Genomic DNA, 12,438 nt, shown 5'->3' on the forward strand with positions numbered 1-12,438 from the left:
GACTCTTGAACCCAGTGCCTGAATCAGAAGACTGTCCTTCAAGAACTTCTCTTTTTCTTTTGGTTGGTGGTGGGGGCATTTGCCAGGCAATTGGGAAAAAATGGACTAATTTGGACCTGAAAAAGAGGCAGGAAGTAGAGGCTCAGGAGTTTATATATATTTATTTAAACAGAAGATTCAGGGAGCTTATTCAAAAGATAGAAAAGATACTGTAGGTCTGCTGCTGATCTGACACCAGGTCTATGCTAGTCTAATTCTATTGATGTCAGCAGAATTATTCCAGTGTAAATGGTAGTGGAATCTGGCTCTTTAGGTACTAACACTAGTCCTGTGATAAGGCTGATAAAACCGAGAACAAATCTAAGACAAAGACTAAAAAACTAGTGTTTGATTCACACCTCCCTTCTGCTCAAAACATTAGACGGTTAAATCTCTGAGCTTAGAATAGACATAGGATCTAAGGATACAGGAGGATTCACCAAAGTTGGTTAACTGGGTGCATCATCCAAGTACCTGCTGGAGTCCTGGTGCTTGGGTGTGTATAGTATGCTGGATGGTACAGAACTCCCAAGTGCCCATTGATTTCTATGAGAATTTCTGTACATACATGGACAGGCTGAAGTCTTGTGTCTTGGTTAACCGAAAAGGCAAAGAATGGAATTAAAAACAGAAATAATGACAGGAATTATATCCAAGCTTCAGAAGGTTATGGGTGACACTTTGCACTTCTATCTGTGCTTATATAATTAATTCCTTTAAATCAACTCTATTCAAAATTATTTCTAGCTCCACTTTGCAAAATATTTTCTCGAACAAATGTAGTGAGGACAGCAATGCCTTAAGCACTAACAGCTGAATCTTAATGCCTAAGGCATTATTTACAGCATGGTTTTGTTTAGTGGGTTATAGGTGTGGCCCAGTTATAGTGCATGAAGCAAAATAGAAAAGGGCACATTTTCAAAGCAATGTGCAGGGTTTGTGCAGTGCATCTCCCACTGCTCCTGCCCTGAGCAGTGCTTGGAAAAATTACACTCCTCATGGACTCCAATGATGAACATACACTAGCTTCAAGAACCCAGCAAATCTGTCAATGCTTATCAAAAGCATTTTATCAACATGGCAGTAGCTTTTAAAAAGAAAATTTAAAAAATACAGTTGAATTAAATTGAAAGCTGCATAATGTTTCTAGATTCTCTTTTCTTCATACAGAAAAGCTAATGTCATGAGTGAGTCAATATTGAACATTGCAGTTTCTTGGTAAACCAATATTTAAAGATGGGCAAATATGTACAAAACTAGAATCTTTTAAAAGAACCAGGTGCCAGGCCATTTGGCTCTGAGGCACTACAAGTAGTCACCTAGCATATAGGTGGGCCAGTATGCACCAATGGCCTGAGTGGCTGGCTAGTCTGAGCTGAAAGCTTAGGCCCCTGGCCCATGTACCCAGCAGAAATAAGAGGGCAATCTATGCATAGTGTGAAAATTGGTAACATTTATGATGGTGGCAGACAAGTCTGAAATCCAGACTGGGTCCTGTTATCTCTTGAGAATCCAATAAAAGACCTGGTGAAGCAGAGAGCAGCTTCACCTTCACCACCCTATTCCACCAACTGGTTAGCCCACTTGCCCGTTGGTGGGTATTTGGGATGTGGAAGAACCATAGATGGGTGAATACTGTGGTGGGGCAAGGCCAGATGGCTACAGTAAAGTACTGAGAAACAGGTATGTTAGCCCCAGGCTAAACAAATCCTTAGGACCCTGGTAACCAAATGGCAGTTGCTCCAGGTTAATCAAGGCACCTGGGGCCAATTAAGATCTTTCTAGAAGGCAGTGGAGATAGCTACTTTAATTAGAACACCTGCAGCCAATCAAGGCAGGCTAATCAGGGCACCTGGGTTTAAAAAGGAGCTCACTCCAGTCAGGCAGGGAGGAGCCAGAGGAGAAGGAGCGTGTGTGAGGAGCTGGGAGCAAGAGGGCAAGGAGCTGAGAGAGTGTACTGCTGGAGGATTGAGGAAGATAAGCATTATCAGACACCAGGAGGAAGGTCCTGTGGTGAGGGTAAAGGTGTTTGGAGGAGGCCATGGGGAAGTAGTCAAGGGAGTTGTAGCTGTCATGCAGCTGTTACAGGAGGCACTGTAGACAGCTGCGATCCACAGGGCCCTGGGCTGGAACCTGGAGTACAGGGCAGGCCCGAGTTCCCCCCCAAACCTCCCAACTCTTGATCAGACACAGGAGGAGCTGACCCAGACTGTGGGTTCCACAAGAGTGGAAGATCACTGAGGTGAGCAAATATGCCAATAAGTACAGGACCCACCAAGGTAGAGGAGGAACTTTGTCACAATACCGATAGTAATTTATTGTGCATTGCATATAGTAAAGGATGCATTTACTTATAGAATTGTTGTGCAGCTGGTTTATGTGGAGCTTAACCCATCCCTCTGTTTCATTTCCAGAGCACAGCCATTCGTCCAGGGGAAGAACAGGAAAGTTAAGCAGCGTGGAAGAAGTTAAGTTACCCCCGACACTTCATATGCACTTGCCTGGTCTACAGTAGAATGACAATTGGGGTAAGGGCTGATGGGTTGCAGGAGAGCTTGTGCACCTGCAGTGGCTGCCACATTTTAGACCTTAGGTGACAGACCCAGATCCTAGGAACCTATAGCGCACTGCTTTTGCCCTATAGCAAGGGAGTCATAGGCTGGGAGGTGATATAAACCTCTGGAAGCCTATGGTGACCAACACCCATGAAATTCAGAGCCCTGTGCTGAATCTTCAATTCAAGATTTCCCAAAACAGGAGCCCACTTTTGAAAGTCAGACCACTTATCTAGATTTCTAACCTAGTATTTAGGAGACCAAGGGTATGTCTACACTACGAAATTAAATCAATTTTATAGAAGTCGATTTTTAGAAATTGATTTTATACAGTCGATTGTGTATGTACCCTGTAAGCCAGCCACGCTCCCCTCTTCAAAATAAAGTAACTATTGTTTTGAAACCTTGCATTCTTTATTAATTAAAAAAAATGAGATAACAGACAAGGTAGCCCAGGTGAGGTGGGGGAGGAGGGAAGGACATGGCCACATTGCTTATTGTAGCCACACTGAAAATCAAACTGTTTGAATGACAGCCTTCTGTTGTTTGGGCCATCCTCTGGAGTGGAGTGGCTGGGTGCCCGAAGCCTTCTCCCCATGTTCTTGGGCATGTGAGTGAGGAGGCTCTGGAACATGGGGAAGAGGATAGGTGGTTATACAGTTGCGGGGGGTCTGTGCTCCTGCTGGCTTTCCTGCAGATCCAACAGGCACTTCATCATGTCCGTTTGTTCCCCCATTAGTCTCAGCATCGTGTCCTCCTTCCACTCTGCATGCTCACTTAATTCTTTCCTGGCCTCTGCCACTGAATGCCTCCATGCATTAAGCAGTGCCCTATCAGTGTGGAAGGACTTCATGAGCTCGGAAAACATGTCATCACAAGTACGTTTTTTTTTTCTCCTTCTAATCTGCGATAACCTCAGGGACGGAGATGATAGGAGGAGCACAGAAACATTCTAGACTCTATGATACTGGGCGGACTGCATGGTCACCTCTGCTGCTGAGTTCGTCATGCTGACCAAACAGGAAATTAAATTCAAAAGTTCCCAGAGCTTTTCCTGTGTACTTAGCTAGTGCATCGGAGTTCAAAGTTCTGTCCAGAGCAGTCACATTGGAGCACTCTGGGATAGCTCCCGGAGGCCAGTATTGTCAATTTGCGTCTGCACTACCTCAAATTCGAGCCAGCAAGGTCGATTTTAGCACTACTCCCCTCGCCAGAGAGGAGTACAGAAGTCGATTTTAAGAGCCCTTTAAGTCGATGGGTTGGTTGTGTGAATGCATTCATTTTAAAATCAACCTAACGCAGCTAAATTCGACCTAACCCTGTAGTGTAGACCAGGCCTAACTTTAGTTTCCTATTTTTGAAAATCTTGAGCTCTATTCTTAACCACAGACTACTGTATCCTTCCCTCTCAAAGATATTTGTATTGTTAGTTTCAAACATTTTTCTCATGTCACAGATTAGGTATAACATTTGTTCATTTCCCAGATCATAAGAGATACATTTTGATTTGGTATAAAAAGTTGAGTCCAAATTTGATGTTTTGGGTGTCAGAATGAGGGAAATATCTGGCTCCACCTAGAATTATGTCACTTATAAAAAAGAGCCTAGTCTGGTACAACTATTAGTAGCTTTCAATAAACACTGCATCCTTGATAACTAAAGGCTATCCTGTTTCAGAAACATGATTTATGAGTTTTCAAATGACTTTAAGTCTCCACTTATAACTTTTAGAATCCCTTATTGACCTCTGGGACTGGAAAAATCAGTCATAAAAATACTGCTGTCATTATTCACCCCTGAAAAGGTGACATGCTAATACAAGGTAGGCAGACCACATTCAAATTAAAAAGACAGTGTTACCTGCTTTATTACAATACAGCAAACTATTCTGACCCCCCCAACTACAGAACTGAATAAGAAGAGATTACTTATTAGTAATGTTTAGCACAGTCCTACCTTCTCCTTTCCTACCTGATACCCATTACACTCACTATGTATCCATCCGTCAGGAAGGAGGAGGGAAGTAATAACTCGCAATCTATGTGTCGACTTCTGCCTGCTTACTTTCTACTCGCTAGGCACTTCCACTGTGAAAGAGTATGTTAGAATAAACAAATTATGTTAAGAGATACTTATGACTTAAAAAGTGATACTGTCTAGGGACATCAGGGAGGATGTAGGCTAGGAGAAGAGAGGACTATGACAAGTAATTTTCTTCACTGTACAGCCCTGTCTTCACATATCCTGCATGATAATTATTACACTAACCGAACACAGAGAACAGTGGTGGAGTTCTTACCTAGGGTGGCACTCAGATCATTGACTGGCTGAACTCTGATTCTTCTGTAGACGAGAGGTCCAGTTGATAATGTCAGGTGAACATAAGTGGAGATGACCAGGGGCTGCCTAAGAGATGGAGGGGACAGATACTTTAGCCTTCCAAGCCTGTGAGATGGCCACAGTGGAGTGCAATTTGAGAAACTGCAGATTGATTTTATTAGCTTGGTCCTAAGCAAGGAAGATATAGTCCTTAATCTACCATGCTAGGTCCAGGAATTCTTGGTTTAGCTGAAGTCCCAGGTTCACTTGTAGAACAATTAGTATCGGGAACAAAATCCCCAGTTTTTCTGTCAGGAGTGGTGGGATGAGGCAGAGGGATATTTTGATAAGAAGAGTTCCAATAGCTACCTCCTGAGATTGGGTTTATTCCTGATCATATAGTCAGGCCATTGGCTGGGAATCTGAGGATAGGGTCTGGCAAAGAAACTGCCAGCATGCGGAGCTCGCTACTGTTTTTCAAATCTAGAAAAAATAATGAAATTTCAAATTTTGAAAAAAAGGGTGTTTTTTTTCAGAATATCCCTATTCCTTCCCTATTTAACCATTTTTACTAGCACACTTTAAATTGATCTTCTTTGGCATCCAGTTATCGGAAGAGGCATTGATCCAGATTCCTGCTCTGAGATGGCTAGAAGAAGGAAGGTACAGTGCTTTCCTTATGTTCCCCTGTGATTTACCAATGTAGAAAGCAAAAAAGTGGACTGGGATATATATTCTTTGCTTCCTGATACAAGAGATGGCTTTGTAATACTGAACATAATGGTTACTAGTTAGGATAAGAAAACAGAAGATAAATAATGAAATTCTTTATGTCCAAACCATCCTACAGAATGTAAGAGATAATATTCTTGCTATCAGTTAATTTAATAATTCTACTGGGAAAATAGCACTCTACAAAATTTTGTTGGACTTTTTCATATGGGCAATAACAGGCTTTTAAAAATAATTTGAAAAGTTTCAGAACACTATACTTTCACTACAGAAACTATAAAGACTGAAAACGTTTTGGGTATCCTGTTACACAATGCTTGTTTCATCTGTCTCTGAAAGTATAGATGTAATTAAGCTTTCTTCTACATTTGTTATACTCAAGTAGACACTGACTATAATCATAATCAAAGGATTGAGAGTTCATCCTGCTCCTGATGAATCAAAACTGGAAGAATAACTGTCAACTATAATGAGGTTGGGATTTGGCATTTAATTTACAATTATGATGACAACAAAAATGATTAGGGGTATGAAATGGCTGCTGTACAAGGAGAAATTAATAAGACCAGGACTTTTCAGCTTGGAAAAGATGACTAAGGGGGGATATGACAGAGGTTTATAAAATCATGACTGGGTATGGAGAAAATAAATAAGGAAGTTTTATTTACTCCTTCTCATAACACACGAACTAGGAGCCACCACATGAAATTAATAGGCAGCAGGTTTAAAACTAACAAAAGGAAGTATTTTTTCAAACAACACATAGTCAACTTGTGGAACTCCTTGTCAGCAGATGTTGTGAAGGCCAAGACTATAACACGGTTCAAAAAAGAACTAGCTAAATTAATGGAGGATAGGTCCATCAATAGCTATTAGCCAGGATGGGCAAGGATAGTGTCCCTAGCCTTTCTTTGCCAGAAGCTGGGAATGGGCGACATGGCATGGATCACTTGATGATTACCTGTTCTGTTCATTCCCTCTGGGGCACCTGGCATTGGCCACTGTCAGAAGACAGGATACTGGGCTAAGTGGACCTTTGGTCTAACCCAGTAAGGCCGTTCTTATGATCTTATATTATGTTACCCTGCAATGATCACCTTTTGCTTGACACCGAGATCCAGAGGAATTCAATCAGTACTCTGACCTGTGCTTTTTCATCTGGGGGTAGTTTGCATGTACAGAATTTGCATAGGAAACAAGCTGAAGAAGGATAATGTGGCGCGTACCCTCAGCATCAAACACAAGACATCCTTGCCTCCTGGAAAGCTACCTTAGTCTACATTAAGATTCTGATTCAGCAATGTACTGAAGCATATCAGTTCAATGGAACTACTCAGAGGCTTGAAGATGGATGTGCTTAAGCCCTTGGTTGAAATGGGGCTAAAACAGTTGTTGATACAAGACAATTGGAGAAGATCAAACTACATATTTAGCTTTAAAATGAGTGCCAGCATCTACAGTAGTTAAATGGAAAGTGTAATTAGAGCTATCTCAGCATGCTAGTGCAATAGCAATGTGGTAAACATTGATGATTTAGGCAACCTAAGAGATCAGAAAAATGCTTAGTACACAGGCTGGTAAAATATCTTAAATTGCTTTTAGAACTTTTTATATCCCTAGAGGATGTCTCTTTATAGAAAATAAATGGAAAACTGTGTACTACTGCCCTCCAGGGCTGGTACTTATGCTGTGTGGCTGTTTCTACTGAAGTCAATCACTTGCAACAATGAGGCAAAAATGGTCAAGGAAACCTTGAGAAAGAACCATCCCCGTATCCTGTGTGTTGATTGCAAATGTAAAATTGGTTCCTGGATTGGCAAAGCGGCTATATCCCTGTGGGATTTGCCTTGATGATGATGTGCTACTACTACTTAGATTAGAGGGCTCAGTCATTTCAGAGAATACATGCTACAAACTACATTTTTTAAAGAATAATGTATGTGAAACCACATTTCCAAAATCACAGTAGTGTGATGGTATTTGGCAAATTAGAGTGTCATTATGAATTTGTGACTCATGTAAACATGGTTGCAAATTCCATAAAAAGGAGGAAATATACTTAATTTGCACAAGTTCTTTAAGGCTGACATGTTCTCCTTATTCCTTAGCATTTCCCTTATGGCAGCCACAGGGTATCTCAGTTTTCCTATCTCAGGGCTCTGAGGAACTGCATTGTGGCTAATATACCAGCTTGGGTATGATTTTTTACCATAAACACTCAAACAGTCCTTGAAGTCCCAATATACCATCCATTAACACAGCACATATTAAGCTCCAGAGACTTCTGCCAGTTTCAAGGCTGTTCTTTAGTTCCAATGGTGGTGGTTTTTTCCCAAATAGCCACCCTGGCCCCTTCTAGCTGGAATGCTTCCCTACTTTTCCCAGCAGGAACTAGCTGGTCTTCCTACCTGGAGTTCTAGCTCACCACCTAGAACCAATCCTGTCCAGCCCCAAGTCTCTGGCTCTGCTAACTTGGGACTCTCTCTCTCTCTCACATCTTCATTTCTGTCTCCCTTGAATTGCCCCAGATGCCACCTACCCTTCCTAATCAGGTCTGACTAGGGACTATCTCTTCTAGCGCAGGAAAACTGGGCCTGATATTTGAACAGGGCTGGCTGGCTCCTGAGCCATAAAGGGGCAAATCACCCTATTACAAGGTTACATTACATTAGTCTTAGATGAGACTTCCTCACATTCTATCAGTTGCAGGATTGGAGCCCAAAGGCCAGATACTGCACCTTGGAGCCAATGGGAGTTCTGCCATTGGCTACACCGAGTGCAGGATCAAGCTGTAAGCCAGTAGAACTATTTGTGTGAATAAGGTAAGATTTGGCCCTCTGATGTTTAATTGACACATTAACATGACCATATATGAACTATCTGGTACCGGGAGAAGTGCAGCTGGAGTGATCTAGAGAACAGGTAAACAGTATAAATAACTAACATTTTAGTAATAAAAAAGTTTTGCAACTTGAGTTTATCTTTGTTGGTTCTAGTAAATCTGTATTAAAATAATAGGAACTGATATCTTGTGACTGTTAAGACTAAACATCAAATGCAAGACCTTACTGCAAATCTAATTAAATTTATGGTATAATCACTCTAGAGCCTATTTTATGGCTGCTTGCCTTTATATTATCTGTAAGGAGAATCTTACACATCACATTACAATGAGGACAAATTGTAAGTCAGATTCAAGAGCCTATTGAAAATGTAGGGAAAATTACCAACATATGGCTTTTCTAATTGTAGTCCAGGAGGAGTTCAAGGCTGATTGTTTGCACATTAATCATGCATTTTAATTCAAGCAATGCTGCTTGGATGTTTAAAACAATATTGGACAAAAACTAGTAAATAATCAGCATGCAGCTGTCCTGGGGGGGCAGGACTGACTGAATGAAGTAATGGATCCTTCCACCTCTAATTGATATGGTTCTGAGAATGGCCAAATGATATTTCCAATACACCATGTTAGTTATCACACTACAGGTCCCTCCAAGGGTATTTCCAGTGAGTAGTCTCTTTGCAGCAAATATATTTTGGGGGGGCAGGGGGAAGATGGAGTGGGTGGTTTGTGAAGGATAGTTGGGAAGCGCTGAACCATTACTGGCATGGATTGTCAATGCTCACTTGAAGGAGGGCAAGATGCCAGCTTCTCTTAAAGCAGATATTTTTATACCTTCCTCAATAAACTGACAAACTCTCTAGTTCTCACTGTCTTCAGTGTTCCTTTTCTGGGGGAAGATTTTCAAAGCAATTGTGGTGAGAACATCCATGAGAATTAGGATTCCTCTGTCTTCTGGATCTCAGTCAGTTTAGCTTTAGGTCTGAGCCATAGATTCTATTGGTTATGCTAGTTGATGAACTCCTACTAGTGATGTATGAAGATTAGGAGGTGAATGTCTGGATCTGTCAGCTGCGTTCGGTATTGTTCACCAGAGGTGTAAATGCAGGGACAGATGGAGTCAATCTGGATTGTTTCCATTACTTTTTTGCTGAAAGATCTGAGGTTGTTAGCACTGGGTAGTTGCTTACCTGCATCTACCTTTTCCTCATGCAGGGTTTCACATTCAGTCGCATCTCCTCTTCAATGTGTATAAAGGACAGCAAAGAAGGGTGGTGAGGAAGTACAATGTGGGTTGGCAGCATCTTTAGCATGTGGAATACTCTCCGCATTCTACTTCCATTTTGTCCACTCTTGTTGATGTAATTGATGGATTAGCACTCCCAGGGAGCTTAAATTATGTCCTTACAGAGTGGAAGCATCAGTGGGAAAGACAGTCTAACACATTAAGTAAATTCAGGAGTGAATTGCTGCACCTGCTGCCTTGTTCACGTCATTGTAGATCCTGGATCAGGATCAACAGGATACTCACTCTCTGGCATCATCAGAATTGCCAAAACCATGCTCCGGGTTGGCTTGGTTTCCTCCCCACACTGTGACTGTGGGGCAACATCCCAGATAATAAAATTGATGTGGTTGAAGAGTACCCAACCCAACATCTGGAGGGAGGTATATAATACCTACCTTCCCTTGATACAGTGGTTATGGAACCTGGATATTGAGCTCTGTTGTCAGCTTACAAGAGATGGACTAACCGAGTCCAGACTGAGGTATGGATGGGGTTTACTTGACTGAAATTCAATTCAGCTAATTGTAATGATAGGAGGGTGGGGAGAAGCAACTGGGAGAATTGGTAAATGTTATTTTGGCTCCCTTATCCTTGTGACGAAGAGTGTGAACCCACCACTTAAGGCCACAATTTGTAACACAGCTATGCAATGTGCTGGATATCAAGTTGCTTTTGGACTCTCAGATAGCAGCATTCAATCTGTTTGTCTCTATCTAAGCTTGTTCAGATGTTTGTGTCCTCTCTTTAGCTTTGATTCTTGCTACAGATAGCTGACACTTTATATCCTTGGGACTATTTTACTTCAACGTACTCTTCCTGGTGTTTCAACCAAAACCGTTTGCAAACTTCGGCTAGCTGAGAATACAATATGGTAGCCTTATTGCTGAGTGTTGCAGCTTGGATGGAGCATGACATATTTGTGCCCCATGTTCTGCAAAGGCCTCTGATTATTGGGTGCAGTGGAAGGTGCTCATGCTAACCTAGGAACTTGTAAACAGTTTGGGACCTATGAGAGTGCTCCTATCTCTGCATGATACTGCAGCAGTTGAAATGAGCCGACATGTGAGAATCGGTTAAAACTGGGAGGCGGGGGGCTGGCAAGGTGTTAAAAGTGAATAATTGAATATCAGGGTTGGAAAGGACCTCAGGAGGCCATCTAGTCCAACCCCCTGCTTAAAGCAGGACCAATCCCCAACTAAATCATCCCAGCCAGGGCTTTGTCAAGCCTGGCCTTAAAAATCTCTAAGGAAGGAGATTTCTACCAGCTCCCTAGGTAACCCATTCCAGTGCTCCACCACCCTCCTAGTGAAAAAGTTGTTTCCTAATATCCAACCTAAACCTCCCCTACTACAACTTGAGACCATAACTCCTTGTTCTGTCATCTGGTACCACTGAGAACAGTCTAAATCCATCCTCGTTGGAAGGTAGTTTCAGGTAGTTGAAAGCAGCTATTAAATCCCCCCCTCATTCTTCTCTTCTGCAGTCTAAATAATCCTAGTTCCCTCAGACTCTCCTCATAAGTCATGTGCTCCAGCCCTCTAATCATTTTTGTTGCCCTCTGCTGGACTCTTTCCAATTTTTCCACATCCTTCTTGTAGTGTTGGGCCCAAAACTGGACACAGTACTCTAGATGAGGCCTCACCAATAGAGGGGAATGATCACGCCCTTCGATGTGCTGGCAATGCTCCTACTTATACAGAAAGAAGGAAATCTGTAATGCAGTTCCACCCTTGATCTGACAGAACTGGAGTCTGTGTTGACCTTAATGGAACATGGCAAGGCCTATCTATTCTCTCAGCAATCTGGCTTTTGAGAAGAGGGTGAGCTAAGATGATTTAAAGGGAAGTACTGAGGTGGGAGGATGAGTGAGTGCTTATTTGTGTTTAATCTTTAATAGTTGAATGAATGGGAGATACTCTATTTATTTGAAAAGAGTTGTAAATATTTTTAGGTGGCTCCACCTTAAATCATAAAACCATAGAAATGTAGGCCTGGAAGTGACCCCTAGAGGTCATGCAGACCAGCTCCCAGCACTGAGGCAGGACCACATATACCTAGACCATCCTTGACAGGTATTTGTCTAACCTGTTCTTAAAGATGTGTATTCAAAAATAAAATCTATATAAGTAAATTATAAAATCCATATAAGTAAATAATTAATTCTGTTCCATACTTACAAACTGGGACCCTAATCCTGCATGTATATTTTTAATATGTTCCATAGACTTCACATGCATAAAAGCATACATAGGATCAGAGCATTAGGGTGAAATGTTTCAGACCTTACTCAACAAAACTCCTATTAAAATAAGTTTCGGGACTGAATTTTGAGACCTGTAGAGTGTCTGTGGAATAAGGACCTGATCATGTGAGTTACTAAGTGCCCTCACCTCCATTGACCCCCTCGAGAATTTTCCCCCAGAGGAGTTTTGCCAGCATAGGACTTCAGAATTTGGCCCATTGTGCTGGGAAAAGAGAAAGTATATTTTTTATTAAGGAAAACAAATTGTGGACTGTTGCTCCTTAATTCAGGGAGATTTGGGTTCATCAAGCAATTAGAATTCACAATAGAATTTAAAATAATCTAATAATGGTTTGCCATTATTTCTCCTGAAATTTATTATGAATCACTTTCTCTACAGAAGTAGGAGAATATTAAC

Source organism: Gopherus evgoodei, chromosome 11, assembly GCF_007399415.2.
Source record: "Gopherus evgoodei ecotype Sinaloan lineage chromosome 11, rGopEvg1_v1.p, whole genome shotgun sequence".
Taxonomy (NCBI): Eukaryota; Metazoa; Chordata; order Testudines; family Testudinidae; genus Gopherus; species Gopherus evgoodei.